The sequence below is a fragment of the Ostrinia furnacalis genome, unplaced genomic scaffold (assembly GCF_004193835.3).
Source record: "Ostrinia furnacalis isolate ACB-3 unplaced genomic scaffold, ASM419383v2 OfSCF0767, whole genome shotgun sequence".
Classification (NCBI taxonomy): domain Eukaryota; kingdom Metazoa; phylum Arthropoda; class Insecta; order Lepidoptera; family Crambidae; genus Ostrinia; species Ostrinia furnacalis.
The window spans coordinates 393897-416621 of NW_021131006.1; the positions used below are offsets into that span (position 1 = coordinate 393897).

Sequence of the window (22725 nt, forward strand, 5' to 3'; positions counted from 1 at the left end):
GTGTACAATTAATGCTAAATTAATTGAACTGAATAAACTGATATCGATATTTTGTAATTAAACTATGGTTAAATATACTTAATTAAAACTAAAAAAAGTAAATTCGAACCTGCAAACACAATTTACCACACTGGGAAAAAATATACAAACTCATGTAAGTAGATACCGTTTTCAGTAGCATTCTTATCCAAAGTTCTTATCCCTAATCCATTTCCAGACTAATGAGGTAATAATTGGCTTAATTTTGATCGTGTTAAGTGACGTCACGACTGAGTGCCCGATTATATTATTAATTATCTCGCTAATTAATATCAATGGACAGGTGTTTGCTTTGTGACGCGGGCAGTAATTTAATTAGCTCTATTATTAGTAATTCGGCGAAGATTATTGGATTAGGTACGCTTGCAGGATTCGTGGTATACTTTATATTATTTTAATGTAGACATAATACTAGAAATTTACAGTTGTTTGGAAGAGATCGCTTCATAACGATAAGAGCGCCTAAATTGTGCCGTCTGTTTTCTGTGTGCTTACCATGAGTTTACGTTAGGTGTGTTCGCTAGCGACTGCGTAAAAAAAAGACATTACTTGCATGACATATTGTTCAGCGGCTACTTTCAAGAAACAAAATCTTCATAGAGATTTTTGACGTACTCGCTAGCGAGCACACTTATCGTAAACTCATGGTAGGTACACTGTATGTACTTCTTTTTTTTTTGCTTTGTGAGGTCACAATGAAGTGCTGAGTTGCACCACCTTATTTTAAGCGTAACAATAACGATTACCGTTATTTTTTGTGTGGAGTTTGACAGATATTTTATTTCTGTCAAAGTTAAAGGACTTTGTGGCGTTCTTTGGAAGCTTACGTCAAGCAGTGGAAATTGAAATGATGATTATGAATGTCATAGATTTAGTCGAAACAACGTTTAGTTTGAAACGTCCCATCCCAAACTACTAAAGACGTTAAGCACCAAGTAATATACTTTTTCAGAATTATGTACCTACTTATTTACAGCGCTGTTATACATGTAAAAGTAAATACTCGTATCTATATAGCTAAATAAGTTAGCTTTTTACGAGCATTTCTGACTATTGGATTTTCGCTGTATTCGAGAGCTAATCCTGTATCACCGAAACATAAATTAATTTTATCAGCGTTTGATTAGTCTGACCTAATTAGAACGTTGTTGTTTGTTGTTTACCTTTTCATGATTCAGTTATATTAATATAATTCGATTCTGGGCTTATTTGAGTAAAGGAACAAATTATGGAGTACTAGTTAACGCATGTAATATTTATCTTATTGAAATATTTTTTCTGGATTAGATTTATAAATCCTTTAGGTAGGTATATATTTAAATCTTCATTCGTACAATTCATTGATAATCATCTACCTTAAATAGAAACAGCTGTTCAGTTCAGTTTTTTCTTGAATATTACTATTTTTGGTCCTCCCACCGACTCAACCCACGTCTTTTCGCTTGTCTAATATTTGCCTCGAATACTCAACTATTTTCTTTAACAAAAAGTTTGTTTACCAGAAAAAAATACCCAGTATGTTCGTCAAAATTATTAGAAAACTTATATTGGCGAAACATTACAAACATTTGCCCCAACCACGGCCAACCAACCACATGCGTGACCAATGCCCCTTTGTTCTATTTTATTATAATGTGTACGTTTAATTGCACTGACAACTGACGCCTGTATTCAGCCCATTAAAACAAAAAAAACACAATCTGAACTCTATTCTCAAGTACAAAAGGATTAGTTGATTTAACCGGTATTTACCGGTTTTGCCTTTTGTAGAGCGCGTTTAAAAGCTGTTATCGGGGTATGAAAGAATGTAATTGTGCAGCCCATGCACTAGGGCATTGTATGGGATTATTAATTATTATTAATGGCTCACTCTAATGTACGTCACGCAAGTAATTATGAACAAGCCGGATCATTTAGCGGGATTAACTGGAAACTTGCCGGTAGTTTTGGAAATTAGTATTGTTATTGATTTCAATTTTCTACTGTAATAATTTGATAACGTAGAGTTACATAAATAAATAGTTACATGCTTGGTACTCCACTGTACTTAAGGCTTCTACAGACCAAACGCGGGGCAGTAGCAGCGCAGTTTGAATGCGGGCCCGCGCAAGTTGTAATACAAGAAACTCTTTGAAATGTGTCACACCAAATTTGAACGCGGGCCCGCGCTCCAACCGCGCCGCACTGCAACTGCCGTATGACAAACGAGGCGGCGCGGGTGCGGGACAGAAGCGGCGCGAACGCGGGCCAGCGCTGTTGTATTACTATCATATGGCGGCCATATTAGCATGACACACCGGACGCAGGGCGGTAGCAGCGCGTTGAAAGCGGTTTTCGAATATTACATTTTTGACAACCGTCCGCGTTGCAACTGCTTTGAAACTGCCCTTTTTTCAGTGTGCCTCAGCCGCGCTGCAACTGACCCGCACTGCTTCTGGCCCGCGTTTGGTCTGTGGAAGCCTTTACGCTACTGCACTTTTTTACAATTTCTTTTTGTTGAAATTCAAACATTTTTAAATATCTACTAATACAGTACTTTGATTCTTAAAATGTAAGTCGATCGAAACTATAGAAATCATACCTAACTGTTAAAAAAATGTTCTCTTAACCTAAAAAAACCTACTGTAAGGCACAAATCACAACTTTTCTAGAGAGTCAAAAATATGCTTAAGTGCTATAATTTAGATGTCTGTAATGCTATGGAAATGACAACTATAGCACAGAGTACTCCACGTGTAAGAAGTATTATTTTGGTAACTATGAAATCGAGTTATTGCTTGATGTTATTACATACATTTACATAAATCCGAATGTATTTTTCCATAACAATACTTGTTACACGTGGACTGCTCTTATCGATAAAAATATGAATCTCATAACACGGTAAAGGTTAATACAGTATTATGACTGTATGACACTTGAGTCATAAATAACATTCCTTCTGCAAATCCTTTTTTAATGAACTCTTGTTTGCATAAGGTGATGCTTGAAATAAATTGATATGATACTTATTAATAATTCTAAAAATGTTGAGAGTACTTATTTATTTCTTGAAGTGTATAATTAATCGGGGTGTCTTTATTTTACGTAGGGCTGAATTGCCCAGTCATTTTAATTGATTGTGATGTTTTCTACTTTCTTTACTGTTTGAGTCTGGACCGGTCGTTATGGAAATCCTTAGGGGAGGAGGATACCATAATGTAACTGGGAACGAATACTATTGACTTTTAACGTTGACAAACGTCAAAAATCTGTCAAACTCTATACAAAAAGCACCGGTTATTGTTACGGTCAAATTATGGTGCAACTCAGCCTTAGTGATTTTACAATATTTGTATCCCGTCTATTAATTCCATCCAGAACCACATAGGCAAGTGTCAGAGTATCAGAGACAGTTTTCAGACACTCATTCCATATCTTCTTCTTGAATCACTCTCAAAACCGCATCAAAATCCATTGCGTAGTTTTAAAGATTGAAGCATACATAGGGACAGACAGTGGAAAGCGACTTTGTTTTATACTGTGTAGTGATTACAAATAATCTACATAATAGGAAGTTTGATAAGTAGGTACCTACTTGAAAGCAATATTCAACTATAAGCAAAATTAAAAGCTCAAAATACTCCCAATAATTATCGCCATACATTTCAATACGTTCAACGACCTAAAGATAACCGTTAACTTTTATTAACCCCGTTATTTGCTATTTAACACGAAATAACCGAGAGCTTTCTTTTAAACACCGTTTTATGGACATGAGTGCAGTTTTAAAAACTATAAACGTATGTTTTAGTTAGAGATTCAGCGGTTTAACTACCACGTACCTGGGAAGAGTCTGGCTAGCGCAAAGAGGACAGTTTGTCCACTCAATGAGGGAATACTAAGTATTCCCGAGAGAAAAAGTATGCAATACTTTTTTTTCTAACGTCTAAATGTACGGTTGTAGTGTTAAATTACAAGGAATATGAACAAGATAAGAAGTTGTAAATTCATAATAATGTATTATTAATTACATCTGTCAGATATTCGGAAATGCAAGCAGTTAAATATGGCAGTTAATATCACCTCCATGAAGCAGTGGTGGTGAAAAATAAATGAGTTTTATAAATTTTACCAATTAATGAGCAAGATGCAATTTAATTTGGGAATGTGATTTTTGTTTCAATATAAAAAAATATTGATCAGGTGCCACATAAAAATCTACTTTAATTGAAATTTGAAAACTCTTGAATTATTTAGTGAATGACGTCTTCACGCCAACAATAAAACATGCACTTTCACAATATTTTATCAAGGCTTTAACTTTTGTGAATTAAATCCGACATAGAAAGATTTTCGTTGGATTGGCTGTACTTTTTGTGCTGTAAGTCTAACCCAACATCAATTAGTTTTATCTACAAAACCTTACTTTAACGAGTGAACTGCATACTAATTTCGGTTGCAAATACAGTTAAAATAGATTCTGAAAATTCTTCTAAAATTCAGCTTAAAAATAAAGACTTATAATATAGGCAGTACTTTAAATAAAATATTTATTAAGTGCCTACTTATGTTTGATATGACAAGTAAGTAAAACATTATAACAAAGGAAAATCACCTTATTGTGGGGTCAGACAGATAATTTAGTGCACTGGAAGATTTAGGGTAGTTATCAGTACAATACATCAACTAAAAGCATCTTCATTATTATTTTGCCAAAAATATTTTTTTCCCTTAATTCAAACATGTTTGAAGTTAATGAAACAACAATCAAAACCAATAGAATGACGCTACATAAAGTTAAAAGTTGACATCAAAAGTAGCTATTTTGTAACAAAAACACTGATTTGTCAACTCTACCATCATTAGTCGATAAACAAAACATCGACAAAATGATTGATGTAAATATCCCGGCTCTAGTCAAACCAATATTTGGTCTGTTAATATTAGTGTGGAACTAGCCGGATAGATTTCATATAAGCTCTTGTTGTGTGCGTAAGTTTTTAGCTACGGGCTAGTGTACACAGACCCGTATTTTTCTATTGGGGCAAATGTACACGAGCTCTATTTAAACTATCATCAACGCACATTTGAATTGCTATTGACAACGTGTTGAAGTTAGTGTGAACCATTACACCAGTGTGTAAAGACAATTATTTTTCATTGATTTTGAACCTTATGTTATATCGATAAAGTTTGAAATATGGTGACAAACATTTCAGGTTCTACCAGATAAAGGGCTAAAGGTTTTTTTTTTTTTTTTTTATCCACAACGAGGAAGCTCTTGGCCTGTATCTCACCTGATGGTAAGTGATGATCAGGCCGAAGGTGGAAGCGAGCTTCACCCGGAATCCTCAACCACGGAGGAACTGGCTATCTTACCTCTAACTGCCGGAACACAACAATGCTGTTAACATTGTTGTTATGACGACAGGCTTAGGTAAGATGGTGGTAGCTAGCCAGGCGGACTTAGNCACCCGGAATCCTCAACCACGGAGGAACTGGCTCTCTTACCTCTAACTGCCGGAACACAACAATGCTGTTAACATTGTTGTTATGGCGACAGGCTTAGGTAAGATGGTGGTAGCTAGCCAGGCGGACTTAGAACAAGCCCTACCACCAACCAAACCGAACAGAAAATTCTGCCCCCACTGGGAATCGAACCCGGGACCTCTGCGTCTGAAGCAGGTGGTCTAACCACTAGACCACAGAGGCGGTTTTATAAAAGCGTAAAAATGTTAAGCGTTTTTACGAGTATTAAATTTTAGCACACTTTAGTTCGTGAAGAATGTGAAGTTGCTTTCAAAGTAAAGTGAGTTGTTGAGGCCTGAATTAGGCTGAGGCTACATAAAGTCATGTAGTATTTCAATATTGTGAATACCACGCATGTCACCACACGGTACCAAACAAAAAACAACGTATTAAAAGTATTTAACGAACTCGAACAAACGAACAAAAGTAGTATCAATATCAGTTATGTAAAATTAAAAAAAAAACGTAACCAATTGATACTTTTTCTGTTCGTCACTACGCATGAACGGTAATTAGCTACTAAATTGTTTTTATTGGTTTTTTCTAGTACTTTACGGTACCTAAAAATAATGTTTACGCCCTCTTTATTATCATAGGCTGTAAAAGCAATTGTGTTAAACATTATGAGTGACATACGTGTCTGACCTCTGTTCAACAGTGGACGTCCTATGACGACTCAAATGGCTGAATTGCTGAAATGAGGATTAACTCTTTAGAGGCATAAAATAAACTTTTTTAGTTTATTACGGATTAGCTACGGGGCAGCAAGGTTCTGGAATGGAGGCCGCGTACCGTTAAATGCAGTGTGGGACGTCCACCTACAAGGTGGACCGACGACATCGTCAAGGTAGCAGGGAAGCGCTGGACGCAGGCCGCTACCAATCGATCAACGTGAAAGCATTAGGGGAGGCCTATGTTCAGCAGTGGACGTCCTGTGGCTGAAATGATGATGATGATGATGACGGATTAGCTGTGCCCGTGACTTCGTACGTATGAAAATCGTTTGAATATTTTTTCCTGTTTTCATAACATTTTTCATTGATAGTAGTATTGATCATAGTATGCTGTATATTGCCTAGAGCCTTCTTCGACAAATACGAGTAAGCTATGCAACACAGTAATATTTTTTCACATTGGACCAAGTTCCTTGGGCTGAGTTGCACCACCTAACATTGACCGTAACTATAACGATAACCGGTGTTTTCTGTATGGAATTTGACAGATTTTTGACGTTTGTCAAAGTTAAAATAAGATGGTGCAACCTAGCCTTTGATTAGCGCGTTCAACCAAACAAAGCAAAAAAATCTTCAGCTTTACAATAATTTTCTTATTAATAAGGTTATTATGGATGGTTTCCCAATAATAAAGTAAATTACTATTCTACAGCCAAATAGCAATTACTCCTTCGTAATTACCTACCTGAAATTACAGTTCTAGGAACACGTACCCGACCTAGAATCATTTGTAAGACTAAGATTAATTACAGTTCTTAATGTAGACGCCAAAATGCCAATCTGTGGCTTGCTAAGTCCAACCTGTAGAGTAAAACTAAGTATAAAATGTTCCTTTTGCTATGTTAATGCTTATTTTATGTAAATAACTATCGGCTGCCCGCGACTTCGTACGCGTGGATCCCGTTTTACCCCCTTAGGGGTGGACTTTCGTAAAATCCTTTCTTAGCCTATGCCTACGTCATAACATCTACCTACATGCCAAATTTGAGCCCGATCGTCCAGTCGTTTGGGCTGTGCGTTGATAGATCACTATGACAGTCAGTCAGTAAGTCAGTCAATCAGTCAGTTATTCAGTCCGTCACCTTTGAGTTTTATATGTATAGATATGTATACAAAAGTGTGTATGCCTGTTATTGGCATGCTATGTATCCTAAGGTTCATCATCATCATCATCTAATGATGATATCTTCAGGTCATTATTTTATAGTCTCCATTGCAGGAGTATGACCCCGGAAGACCTAGTGTGGGCAGGCCCCCCACTAGGTGGACCAACGATCTGGTGAAGGTCGCGGGAGATGCCTGGATGCGAGCGGCGCAGGACCGGTCTTTGTGGAAATCATTGAGGGAGGCTTTTGTCCAACAGTGGACGTCATTTGGCTGAAATGAACGAACGAATATGTGAGTTTACTTAAATAAATAAATAAAGTAGTGCTTAATCAGACTCAAGCTCGCTGATTTTTTAAATAATAAATCTCTTTTATACTTACAATTCGTAAAACACTACAAAGGCTTTCGCGTCGGTTTTACAGAAAATTCCTCAAAAACTAGCTTTGTCAAATGCAAACATATTCAAATTCAGAATTTTAACGGTCGCGTTTTAGTCAAAGGAATATATTTTGGCACCCCTTCGCTGTGTTGCCAGTCGTAAAAAAGTTTGAGTTGATAAAACAACATAATGTTGCCTAATAAAGGTGCTGTCATAAAATGAGGATGGTTTACAAAATCTTGGATACTGGATGTATATAAATATGAGTATATTCAAAGAGTTGGTTTGGTACTTGACATAAAGAGTTCCCTAGAGGTTAGCTCTACTTGAAAAGGGTTGATATTGTTGAGTGGTATGACATACAATATAATTTTATAATTACTTACTTTAGTATTTTACTATGAACCAGTGAAGTTGCCAGTAGTATTTTTGAAATATCAAATCATAATAAAGACACAATAATTATAACGAAGTCACGAAGTTTTACATCCAAACATGAACTAAAATAAGTATAAAAACAATATTTTAATTAAACATCTTGAAAAAATCGAACTGCCTAAGGCGGGATTCGAACCCACGACCTTCTGCTTGCCAGGCGACTTTGAGAAGCGACTCTATTAGCTAAGAAATTTTAATAAGTATAAAAAGATTCTACATAAATTCAAGAAACAAAACGGACGAAATTTTGCGAAGCCCAGCAAGGATTTACTAATCCAGTAAACCAATGATAAACGGTATTAATCCGACAAACAAAGAGAAACAAAAATAAATCAACCGAACGAAATAACAGATATAATGCGATAAACTACTAAACTAATGCCGTCCCATATTAATAATGCGATCGTATAAATAATGCACAATACTAAATTTTCTAACGAGGGCCATAAAGCAGATCGTCCACATAGATACGGCTCATTCTGGAACATGGCGGCCCCTAATTATATTAATTATTAATAAAGTAAAGCATGTCCGATGGCGGCTGGAAGCGGTTAATTATGGATATGGTTTATTTATTTACTTTTTACAGGAAGTAGAGTCAGCGTCAAATAGTTTGTGATACCCAAAGTGTCCAAAAAGTTGGCATCATCATATCAGCCATAGGACGTCCACTGCTGAACATAGGCGTCCCCCAACGCTTTCCATGTTGCCCGGTTGGTAGCGGCCTGTTAAAAAGTTGACAACACAGACTTATTTCAATGGTACAGTCAGCGTCAAATAGTTCGTAAAACCCAAAGTGGCGAAAAAGTTGACAACATAACAACGCACAGTATGTTATGAGACTGTATAATCGGACATTCTCATTTATTTGATGAACCGTATAGAGCTCAGTTATACAAACATGATAGTAAAACTCCCGTTTGAAAATTCCAAGTAGTTTTCGCGGTATAAAAATTCAAAGTTACCTATTTTTTTACTTCAAAATTATGCAAAAATATTCTCACTCGTTAACTAATAACATTTAATTCAGAATTGTTATAATACTTCATAGAGCTCTTAAAACTACACGTATTAAATGCTTCGTAAACGCATTCAGTTAATTAGGAAAAATGATTTTAGTGATTTTTGTTTTTATTTTTTTTTCTCAATTATACCTTAATATATGCAAACATTTTTAATTGCAAGATATAGTCTGATATTTAATCTAATTGTATAAAAAAAATCAGCTTTAAATTCCGTGATATATTTGAGGAAAATCAAATTGAAAATATGCGAAATATAGAATTGTAAATTTCCCATCACTTTTTAATAGCAATATTTCTTTTGGATGTTTAAATATCATCAGCTCGATTGTACCAAATTATTGTATTGACATTCGATTTACATAGGTTTCAAATCGATGAGATAATTATTAAAGGTAGGCTAAATTCGACTTCCTAGATTTGTTTACATACTTTTTTAGTTAGTTACTTACATACAACTTAAGTTAATATAAGAGTGTTAAAAAAGAAAAAAGACTCGACTTGAGAACCTCCTCCTTTTTTTGAAGTCGGTTAAAAACAATGTGAATGTGACTTTTTAGAACCTTCAACACTATGCACATAACAGGCGGGATTTGAAACTTTTTAGACATGAATTATTCCTTCCAAAATTGTCGACCTTAGACGCGTAAAAATTTTACTAAGACGTTTTATGTTTTTTCTCAAATATATCACGGAGTTTAAAGCTGATTTTATTAATGCAATTAGATTAAATATCAGACTATATCTTGCAATTAAAAATGTTTGCATATATTAAGGTATAATTGAGAAAAAAAATAAAAACAAAAATCACTAAAATCATTTTTCCTAATTAACTGAATGCGTTTACGAAGCACTTAATACGCTTATTACGTGTAGTTTTAAGAGCTCTATGAAGTATTATAACAATTCTGAATTAAATGTTATTAGTTAACGAGTGAGAATATTTTTGCATAATTTTGAAGGAAAAAAATAGGTAACTTTGAATTTTTATACCGCGAAAACTACGTGGAATTTTCAAACGGGAGTTTTACTATCATGTTTGTTTAATTGAGCTCTACACGTTTCATCAAATCAATGAGAATGTCCGATTATACAGTCCCATAACACACTGTGCAACGTGCTGCAAACTTATTGGCTACTTTGAGTGTCACGAACTATTTGGCGCTGACTGTACGTTAATTGAAACGTCATATCGAAATAGAGCGTGTCGCTTAGGAGTCAGATTAAACGCTTTTAGCTTTATTCCGATTTCTCAGTTAGTAAGTTCTAAGAGTTATGGCATGTTTGTTTATTCATTATTTTATGAGAATTTAACGACAGAGAGAATTATATGTAAGTAGGTACCTAGATAAAATGATACTTTTATGTGCACCACCAAAAACAATTTCATATAAAATGTTGCCAAGACGAGACCATAATAATATTATTCACACCATAAAAAAACACAAGCTTCTAACGCCCATATCCACAAACATTACTATGAGGTCTCACAGTGCGCGTGGACGCACAGGGTGACACGAACCAATCACAGAGCTCTATTCAATGCTGTGCGTTCGATTTGCTGCTTCACTTAAGTAAGTATCGTTTGTGAATACGAGCGTAACTTGCCCTAACTTCACAAACTCTACAGTTTACACTTTAAGTTAAAACATCTGGCATGGCCGTTTCATCACATGAGTGTACGGTGTTTTATCTTTTATTTTTAATCACCTTCCATTACCTACAATACTTTTTTTATCCACAACAAGGAAGCTCTTGGCTGTATCTCACCTGATGGTAAGTAATGTTCTTAACGAAACGGCCGTGAGTCGATTTTTGTGATGACCAGTGTAGTTGTCTCTCTAAAATGACGTTTATGACATATTTTAACCAAGTTAGAAATTTCACTGACGGGTCATCATACCAGTGTACCTACCATGAGTTTACGTTAGGTGTGCTCGCTAGCGAGTACGTCAATAATCTCTATGAAGATTTTGTTTCTTGAAAGTAGCCACTAGGGGCGCTGCACAATATGTCATACAATTAATGTCATTTTTTTACGCAGTCGCTAGCGAGCACACCTAACGTAAACTCATGGTAAGCGCAAAGGAAGTCGTTTGTGACAGCAACATATCGGCTGTCATATTAATTTGTCAGGCCATTCGGAACTTCGGCCAGCAATTGAAAGGGGTCGCAACGCTGCCGGAATACAAAAAACTTTTAGGTAAATAAAATATTTCAATTATGTTGCGACATAGGTACCTACTTATTTTACTTATTCCTCTTGTTTATGAAGAACATTTCAGACAACAGAAATTTTTTCCCACCAAAGTCTAAAACCAAGAAAAATTTTGAGACAACAGGCTAACATATCGCAATTAGGGAACCCCTAAAATAAAATCGAACAAAGGATTCCGCTTAGCTATTCCCGGATCAGTCCAATAGTTCGTTTCCGAATGCCCGTAGAACTTTGTTATTAAAATCCTCCAATTTCCTCGTTTCACAGTTATTTTGTACGATTTTGCACTACGTCTGCATATTCCTCGATTTTTAGCAGAACATTGCTTAATGAAAAGTAAACGAATGTGTGCTGCAGTGACCAAAAGGATTATGCATTATCCAATATCATTTCAGATAATGGCTACTCATCAAAAGAATATTAACTCAACTTATAAACAGGTCAGAGTTAAATGTACATAGATTTACGCCCGTAGGTATTCACAAAAATTACTATGAGGCTTACAGTACGCGTGGACGCACAGGGTGACACATAAACCAAAACAGAGCTCTATTCAATGCTGTGCGTTTGATTTGCTGCTTCACTTAAGCAAGCATCGTTTGTGAATACGGGCGTTATTCTTTTAATTCAAGTCACAATCCAGGCCATTTTTGTTGTAAACTATTACAACAAATTAAGCCCGCAATATCGTGATCAAACTGGGAACTTCTGAGAGATGATGTCATGTTTTCAATAGAGATCACGCAGTTTTCGTTATTTTTAAAGACTTTATCAAATTAAACGCTGTGGTATCTTATATCATTGTAATAGACAGTATATTGCTCCACAAATGTATAGCCCGATGCACTGTCAACATACGTAGGCATATAAACAAAATTTCTTCCAGAAAAATAACGTCCTGTCGTTTTGAACGCTGTTACCCCTGTATTTTCCGACCAAAATAACCATTATAATGTAACATGCTAACGTCAATCCTACGTTAAAACGCCGTCAAGTAACGTTATCTAAACATTATTGCCGCAACTTGTCCCGGGCTATAACAGTTTCCCGTCCTTTATGAAAAAGAGGAAAAATCAGAGGACAAATTAAAGTTCCCTTGTTAAAGTAACTTTGGACGTAGAAACAGCATTTATAACGAAAACTTTTGGACATCTCTGTTTCATTTTCATTTATATGGGGCCAGTTGAATGGTACTAAGGTATTATTCTGGCTTCACGCTCTCTGAGTGGCTACATTAAAAAACTGTTTCGCTGGGTTCAGTAGCGCCACTTATTACAAATTTTAATTTCGTATCTAGACCATTAAAACTTAGTGACAGAAGATTGCTAACAGCCGAATAGGCAAATAGGTCTAGCTGAGTTTACAAATCTGCTTTTACCTGGTGGTGGCAGAATTGATGCCACCATACTTTTAACTTTAGCGACATAAGGTTCAAAACCAATGAAAAATATTTTATGTCTTTATACCGCTTTAAGGGTTAAAACCCTGGCTTTGGTTTTACCACGAAGGATTCCAACCGAAAAGAAAGACGGGTTTGTGTGACTCACCAACATTTTGAATTCTCAAATTTTATGCCATCAGCTGTTAAAATCTGTTAAATCAGACTTAAATGCATTGATCGCCATCGCTGCACGCCGACTGATCGCGTGTGATCGCGTTGGTTTGGCCGAACCTTTAATAAAAATAAGGCTGACAAAGGCGACTGACTTTCAACCGCCTTCTTTTCAGTACCAGCCGATATGTTGTCCCGAAGTGGTGGTAGGGCAAGCTATATTGGGACTTGTAAGTATAATGCCCTGAAGAGGGTATACATACTAATAAACATTTTGATTTGAAAAGCTTTCAGAACTCAAAGGTACACATTTGGTTAAAGTATCTTTACATCTAACTCTACTATCTGAACGTTAGGTCGTAGTAATGAGGGTTCTGAGTGCTCGGGACAAAACGACTTCGTAAGTATAAGTGCGTCTTTACGCTTGTTTGGATTAAATTTTGTTATTATTAATTTTGGATTACTTTATTAATTAAAGAATATCAAGTTTAAAATTTAAATAACTTGAAAAAATCGAACTGCCTAAGGCGGGAATTGAACCCACGCCAATTCACGCCTTAGGCAGTGTACTACGTAATACTGTAGTAATACTAATTCCATAGTACAGTCAACACATCAGATTTTACATTTTCATTGCAATTAAGCACATATTATAACTTAACATAATATTATAATAGTGGCGTCAAAGTTTTATAATATTTATAAGCTTCTTTTTAGAACATTGAAGCAACTATACCTACTAACCCTTAGACTCACTTACATCAAAAACAGCCTGAACTACTAGGCCATCGGATCTTGGAGAACTAACCTTGTTTACACAGGGTTCCAAAGAAAAGCACGTGAACAACTAAACACAATCCGAAGTTCCTTAAATACGTTGGTAACACTAAAAGGTATTCAAGGAACGGATAAACTCTGTACCTACAACCAAAGAATACTTGAGAACTGGACTTAATTTAAAAGAAAAACATCCAATTTGTTTTTATATAATTCCTCAGTGTCCAGTGTCTGTTTTGCCCTTCACAATCAACAAAAATATCTTAACATTCAACAAAATTGCCTACAAAAAGATATGTTTTTGTTTGCAGGGCAAAACACGCGCTGGAGAACCAGCTTTACTTTTTATTTATTTATTTATTTATTCTAGAAGGCTGCTTGAAGGCTTACAGAAAATCCAACTAAGCAGTTTTAAGCAGTTCAAGACTCACCCCACTTAAAGTATTAAGTGGTTTGGTCGACATGCTACATATTCTTATGTTGCTAGAGTAATTAAAAAGTGCTTTAGTTGATTAGTCCCGCAATTAACTAATATATTCTTCAGATACCGCTTAAACCGACCATTACAACTTGTTGGGGCCTTGAAATTACTGTAATCCTACAAGCAGTTATAAGTAAGTAAATAATGTAGACCAGCACTGATATTTAGAGATTAACTAAGCAATTAAACCCATTCACATTTGCCAACCAACCAATTCAGAATGATACCTATTGTCTAAAGAATTTATTAGCCTTTTCAATTTCCTTGTGGAAAATTTCGTGAAGCGGCAAAACTCTCAATGAAGCCAAGAAGGACGGTGAGCAATTAGCCGCCCCGTGACCCGGAGAGGCACGTGACGCCTTGCAAGCCTTACTGGATACAGTGGCTCCGGTATGCATGTGATTTTCTCAAAGGATTGAAGCAATGTATCGATTGAAACAGTATGGATGCTAGTATTTTATTAACTGGAGAGCAATTTTATTAATTGTAGTATAGCTGATACAGCTACACACGTATAGAAAATTAATTTATGCCTGATGATCACGTGGAATATATGCAAAAAAGTTTACGTGACACAAAGATGTACAGTGTAGCGTCTATCTACACTAATATTATAAAAAGAATATACTCAATTATTTGTATTGATTGAATAGGCTACGGATTTGAAAATATCTCTCACAATAAAGGTCATAGCACACTTATCAAAGAAAGGGCTGTCAACCGCGAGTCGAGACGTTTACGTTACGATAAGTGTGCGTTGCAGCACAAAGAATGACCGCCTCGACTTGATACGGTTCAAAATACGAATCCGTTTTCGGGTTGATAAGGCGTATGCTTCGTCCTTTAGAATCTTACGTTATTTCTACGAAGTTCGCCAATTCGCGCTAAAATAAACTTCCTGACATAGACCAAAATTGACGCTAGCTAGGTAATACACCGTCCTAGCCTTTGACTGATAACAGTTTAATCTACCGCAGCTTCACTGAATAAAGCCGTATCTGAAAGCTCAAGATTAGCTTTCATGTAACGCATAGTCACGTGACAGCTTATCATGAGCTTTCATGAACAATATTGTTTCCTAAAGACTTTCTATTAAGGTACAAAATAATATTTAGGTCCACCTACAAGCTTTTTTATACAAATATGATTTCTGATGATAAGTTAAAGACTTCCCAACATAAACCAAAATCCTGTCACCTAGAAGCAATTAGCATAGACCAGGGGTGGCCAACCGGTCGATCGCGACTATTAATCCAGTCGATCGTGGCAAGGCAAAAAATACTACATGATTGTGTAATAAACAAGAATAATAAATAAGATTTCAAGAAGTATGTAAGTGGTAAATCGCCCAGGGTTTCGTTAGTAAACAGTAGTCTTCTAGTCTAATCTAATCTTATGTCTAATCAAGTTGGCCACCCCTGGCATAGACCTATACTTTTGTATAACGCACCTTTGACTGCTAACAGTTTAATCTACCGCAGCTTCTGAATGCAGCCGTATCTGCAGCTCAAGATTAGCTGCCACGTGACTGCCGAGTCGATGACTGCGACCTGATTGGATTCTCGCCCTTGCTGGGCGATACTGATTCTTAAAGACTCATTCATATGCTCAGAATTCCTGTAATTAATTACAGTCATAGTTTACCTTGGTTTATTAATCAGATCTCATTCCACGCTTAAACCACTAACTAAACTATTCTTATGCGAAATATTATATAGACAGTTTTACACTCAGGGAAAACATACTACGTACATACAGGGTGGAAACGATAAGTGATCTCACTCGATAATTTCTAAACCATACAAGATATCGAAAAACTGGTTACTGACCCTGAAAGTGCTTTACGAACTCTTTCAAACGGTACCAATAACAGGTTACAGAATAAACTGGAAGTATCTGAAAATTCAATGTTTCCAGCTTCCATACTAAATGTATGCCAACCACACAATATTAAGTGTAATTTAAAAAAATTAAATAATGAACCTAAAAAAACTCGTAAATTGCATTTTTATTTAAAATTATTCAAGGAAAAAATTAGTTTTAGGCTTTACTTGTTATAAAGTGTTGTATAAAGTATCAAGAGATGAGTGCCATGACTGTGGTAGTACTAAATGTATGGGGGATGGAAACATTGGATTTTTGGATAGATCCAGTTTATTCTGTAACTTAATATTGATACCGTTGGATAGAGCTCGTGAAGCACTTTTAGGATCAGTAACCAGTTTTACGATACCTTCTGTAGTTTTTAATATTATGAGGCTGTACCAAATGTATGGAAACCGGAAACATAGAATTTTCGGATAGATCCAGTTTATTCTGTAACCTGTTATTGGTGCCGTTTGAAAGAACTCGTAAAGCACTTCCAGGATCAGGAACCAGTTTTTCGAAATCTTGTATGGTTTAGAAATAATCGAGTGAGATCACTTATCGTTTCCACCCTGTATATAGGTAGTTTTTATCCCAGTTCTTGAAAATGTCTCCAGTCTTTCTCTCATAAATGCAAATTCAGGCGTTCAAAACCGCTGGCAAAAGCTAGTTCAGAATATTTTTAAAACGTCACCTCAAAAAAAATTACATTTGGATTTTTTCATTAGTAAAACTTATAATGGAAACAGCGGATAGCCATGGAAACAGCGAGTCCTAGATTCGATTTCCGGTCGCAGTTGAGAAAGCGATACACTAGATTGGATTGCGTCTGGATAAGGGAGGCCTTACGAAAATCTATCAGCCTGTGAAGTCAAGTGCAAATTATAATCAAAACTGAATTCATGGAAAGGGTTTTACCCTATGCCCTATACCATGGATAGTGCGATGGCCAAGTCAATAATTTATGTAAAACGTTAATTAAAGATTTCCTGGCCTGGACTTGGTATTACATGGATCTCACAACTTTTTACCGTAAAAAAACTGAGTTGCGAGACTTGGTTTTTTTGACAAGTATTGTTTTTGATGGGATCTCATTTCTTTTTGTATTTTGTAGACAGCAGTTATGTATCTAGAAAACTGGACCGAAATTGAAAAATTTTACTCGACTTGGCGGTTGCACTACCGTGCCCCCAAATATCATTTCTTTTTGTATTTTATAGACAGCAGTTATGTATCTAGAAAACTGGACCGAAATTGAAAAATTTTACTCGACTTGGCGGTTGCACTACCGTGCCCCCAAATATTTTAGTTTTTCCTTGATTCATACACCAAACACTACTTATATTCCAAATTTGAAGCTTCTAGGTCTGCTAGAAGTGCCTTAGAGTTTTGATGATCGGTGAGTCAGTGAGTCAGTCAGTGAGTGACAAAATTAAGTAACTTTGACCCGTTATAATTCTTAAACTACTGGTTCAAATTGAATGAAATTTTAAATATACCGTGTCTTTACAATGCCTGCATAGCTAATGAAAATTCAGCCTTCTAGTTTTATCCACAACGAAGTTACAGGCGGTCGAAAATGGCCTGAATTGCTTCGAGAAAAGGATGGTACAGCCGTGCCGCTTTTTTGCTCGACTTGGTGGGGGCACTGCCGTGCCCCCAGATATAGATGTGGAAACAATATTTTGTTCTTTATCACATAATTTTCTTTTGTTATTTCTCATAATGTTTGTGATATAAATGTAATAAAAGTTATTCTATTCCAATATTATATCTTTCCCTTTTTTTATTTGCACTTTAAAGCTCTTTACTACATAAATAATAAAAACTTTCATTGGTTGAACTTATTTCGGCTGGCTTTCAATATGTATTTATTTGCTTGTCTATACAATATTTAAACCACTAACAGAAAAGACTAAGTAGGTATGTTTGAGAATAAATATATTGTCGAGAAAAATTTCGTAATTTTGGGACTACGAGGTAACTGCCTACGTGTGTACCTACTAATGTAGTTAGTATAGACTATTTATGTAGGTTTTAGCCTTATGTGCCGTGCCATATTTTCTAGCGTATCTACATATATTTATATATTAATATCGGACTAACTTTACTTTAGGACCGACTAAGTCTAATAAACTAGACCGAATAAACTTAACTAGATCAATTAATAATGTGAAACATGAAATAGTTTTGAAGTTTTCTCTAAACACAAAGTTCTGCGCCCCTTCAACAGTTTTAGGGTAAGTCACGTGCCAAAACATGTATTAAATAAGTCCGTTTTCATCGGAATTTGATCCTTATTACACCGGAATAAATTAAGAAGTATGTACAATAGTGTACATTCATATAAGCCGAATAATTAATTTGTACCCTACGATAGCAATTAATTTATAGTACGAGGGAAAAATAATGTGAGTTATTACTGTAAGTTAGAGTTGCAAGCTAAGTATGAAATGTCGATAAGTCTATCGATAGTAAAAAAAAATAAAAAAATAAATAAAAACTTTATTTGTAGCCAATTACAATAGTGCATAGACAAAATGAAACGTTAATGACTGCAGTCTGTAGTCAAAGACTGTGTCGCAGTCATTAGCGCCTTCCTCTAATACAGACGCTATAAATAAACAATTTAGGTTACTAATAAATAACTTAATACTTATTTAGCTTTAACTGAATACCTACATGAATTGAATATGAGATGAACTTACAATAACAAAAGAAAACCAACATGTGTGTGTGTGTGTGTGTGTGTGTGTGTGTGTGTGTGTGTGTGTTATAGTTTCATTCCATAGTACCTAAATGGCTGTTTTTTAGCCGGATATCGATATCATAGTCCTACATACTGTTAATTACAAGAGTTATCAAAATCATCCTTAGGACTCGAGTCCGGTGTACCTACCGGGAAAACGCGGTAAAACCCAACTGACAGCTCCGAGCTGTCAAGATGACAGATTTTATTTGAACGTCTTGTCACAACTCCATGGTTAAGGAAACAGCTATCAATACAAATGTAATATATATCTTTAGTATTGATTTAAGCCAAATGACGTTCACTGCTGGACAAAGGCCTCCTCCAAGGTTTTCCACAATGCACGGTCCTGCGCTGCCCGCATCCAGGCTCTTCCCGATGATTTAAATGATTGCTCTATCAATTTTATTGTATATCTACTATCGATAGTATTTTAACTGTTCTTAAAGGTTATCGATAGTTTTGCAACACTACTGTAATGTAAGTTAATGTACGTCGCTTAATTTTGGGGTTCATAATATACGGTCCTACATTGAATACGTAGGTGCTACTAATCGCATATTCTTTGGAAATTATGTAATTAACTACATTTGATATTTCTTTTTATTTAACTATACCGACAGCTGCTTGTTTTGCTTCGAATAGATTTATTTAGGTCTGTTATGATAATTATACATCGGTTGTCTCATTACAGATTGTAGTCCTCAATGTTATGAATAACCTTTATTTATCTACAACTTCAATATTTAAATATTTTTATTTAGATTACACATTTATCTTCATGTCTTATCATCAAAGGCAAAACGGTAATATCCATTTGGGACATTTTGGTATTTGAAGCTAACTTTAGCGTCATATTTTTTTCTTATAATTTAGTATTATTTCCTAAATTACTCGAAATTAGTAAACATTCAAATTAACTAATACTCACATGGCTCAGTGTTACCTGCTGGACTACGAGGTATCGACTTTAATACAGTTCGACTCGGAGGTTGCGGGATCAAGTTGGGACTTGAACAGGTATATTTTACAGTTTTTGTGCCCTACCTGGGGGTAGGGCACAAAAACTGTAAAATATACCTGTTTGTTGTCAACTCGGGACACTCCAGGATTGAATCAGAATAACGTATATTAAATAGCATTTTAACTAACTAACTAGCCTTAACGGGACGTCATTCACCTGCCTATATATACTTATATTTTCTACACTACCTCATGATTGACATTTGATAAATATTTTAAATAAAAAAATGTATTAGATGCCTAAGGCCCGATTCCACCAATTTTTTATCCGAGAATAACTCCTGGTATAACTGGCACATTGACAGTTTCAGTATGGGAAATAATATGTCAAATACATAAATGACACGATTTATTCTGAGATTAATATTTACTCTTGTTTGGTCGAATCCACCCTAAATATAGCAGCTACGAAAATGTGACACGTATGCCAAATTCATTAGGTCTATAATTAAAATTACGGAAATCCGCTCTGAAACTTTTTAAAACCTATTTCCGATACAGAATTTCGCGTATCAAAGAGCCTTAATGGCGGAGCAAGTCGACCTAATTTATAATGCTTTAGCTGAATTTTATCTAGACTGGAACAGGCGAATTACGGCTGCCCGGAAACCGGGCTGAAAGGACCGATAACTTTGGCCTGCCCTGTATTTTTACCTTTTAGCGCAACCCAAATAAGGTAAGGTTATTTTATAAATAATAAATTATTATTGGCTTTCAGTTCGATAAACATTTACCAATTTGTAACGTAAATATTCATGTAGAAGTTAGGTATATTTATATTTATAGTGTAAGCAAGAAAATGTGTGTTTGTTACTGGGTACTTTAACAACTATTTGACGAATTTCATAAACTAATATTAACATAAATGCTATAAATAAGTGACATTGAATTAAACTTATTTCAAAAATAAATTCATAAATTACCCCCAAAGGGATTCAAACCCGTGACCGTATCTACCTTATTATCGATGAAGTAAACAAACACACCAAATGTTACATGTTAGAATCATAATTTTATAATACTGTTTAACCTCCCTGTTACCTGAAGCTAATTTTTTCAATTCTACAAAAAAAAATATTATTAAAAATTATATTTTTATTAACTTCAAAACAGTATAGAGCACTTCATAAAATATAACCTTTACAAGGTGCACTAATCTCCGGTTTGAACTTGATATGAAAAGTTCGTAGTAGAAAATGAGCGAACTAGTACTTTCAGAAACTGGGGGTATAATACCTAAATCGTTGTACAAAGTTAATTTCCAAACCCACCACTAACCTAGTACCGTAGTCGCACAAATTAAACAATATAAATGGGAACTATATACCAATTTATATCACCTGTTCTCTATCTGGAGCGGCAGAATTAATGTACGGCCGGAGGACTGACGGACGCGCCGGGCGACCGATAACTTAGGCCTTTTAAACCTAAGGGATATTTATGGTGGGAAATCTGTATAATCTATTCTAATATTACGGGTATAGAGAGGAAAGATCGGATTGTTTGTTTGCATTGAAGGCTCTGATTCTTCTGGACCGATTTGAAAAAAATATTTTACTGTTAGAATCCTATATCATCGCTGATAGACATACGCAATAGAATAATTCCAAAAAGGTTCCATTCCAAGCTTTTTTGTTATACACAACTTTTTTTAAACTTTTTTTTTATATTTCTTGCAAATAAAAAGTTTTCTATTCTATTCTAACGAGGAAACTCTTGGCCTGCATCTCACCTAATGGAAAAATGAAATAAATTAGGTATTTACTCTGGTATATTTATTTCAAATGCGGACATTTGACACCTCATATCACACTCCGAGACAGCTTTTTAATTTTTAGACAGTTATCTGGTCTTATTTTAATGTTGGACTAAATCAAGTGGTTGTTGGTTCATTTCCAATAGGATACCCGAAGTCATGGACGGTCGTAAATATAAAGATAAGTCGTAGTAATCACTGTTTGAGCCATCGGTGTATGAGTACATTATTATGTCATGATCATTAAAGTTTACGTGTGAAATAAGTATATACCTAATATCATTTTATCACAAACTGTAGGTACTAAAATGATGACCTAATTCTCGGAATTGTTCTCACAGTTTTTGTGACATTATAACTAAACGCTGCTAAATTAAGTTCTCCGAAAATTAAATTAGGCGCAGTCTCATTGTCTTTGTAAATTAATAGTGTTCCTATTACACATTTAACCTAAAAATAAAATGCAGCTACGTCATTTTTCTTGGGACTGGGTAATGTTTGTAACATCACGAAATGTAGTAGTAATTTAGATAAACACTAACAAAATGCAAACACAAAACCACTGTCTAATATACCCTGGCCATAGATGCTATGAAAGTTTTAATGAAACTTCAACAAAAACTAACAGAGTGGAAGAAAGCAGGAAAATATTGAGAGCAAAAGTGTAAGAAAAACTTCAGTCTTTCAATAGCTTTGAAAACGGGAGCTTTCGATAAAAATGCATATAAACAACTTTTTAAAACTTCCGCTGCGCTGCTTCGCGCCCGACGGTCGTATTATAAAATTTTATAAAACTATTGGTTGCTGTTTCACTCTACTATCATATTGAATAGAAAACAAAACGAATAAAATTCAGTTTATTCTTGTACCGTAGTGTTTGCGAATTGGTCGAAAATGAAATATGTATGAAGCATTTACGCTATAAGTTTTTATTCGGAAGAGTATACGTATGTTTATTTAATATTTTCAGTCTTTTTTGTGCATAACAAGGCATGTATTTGACCACAGTCGCACCTGGTGTCACTTAACCAGGATGGAGTCTAATCTGCCCTGTTAGTGCCTATTCAATTTCA

General features: G+C 35.2%; 1 protein-coding gene across 1 annotated transcript in view; it reads right to left on the reverse strand.

Annotated features, from left to right (window-relative positions):
* Nucleotides 1-22725, reverse strand: part of LOC114349994 (connectin) — a 54691-nt gene that overhangs the window by 31626 nt on the left and 340 nt on the right. The window lies entirely within an intron of this gene.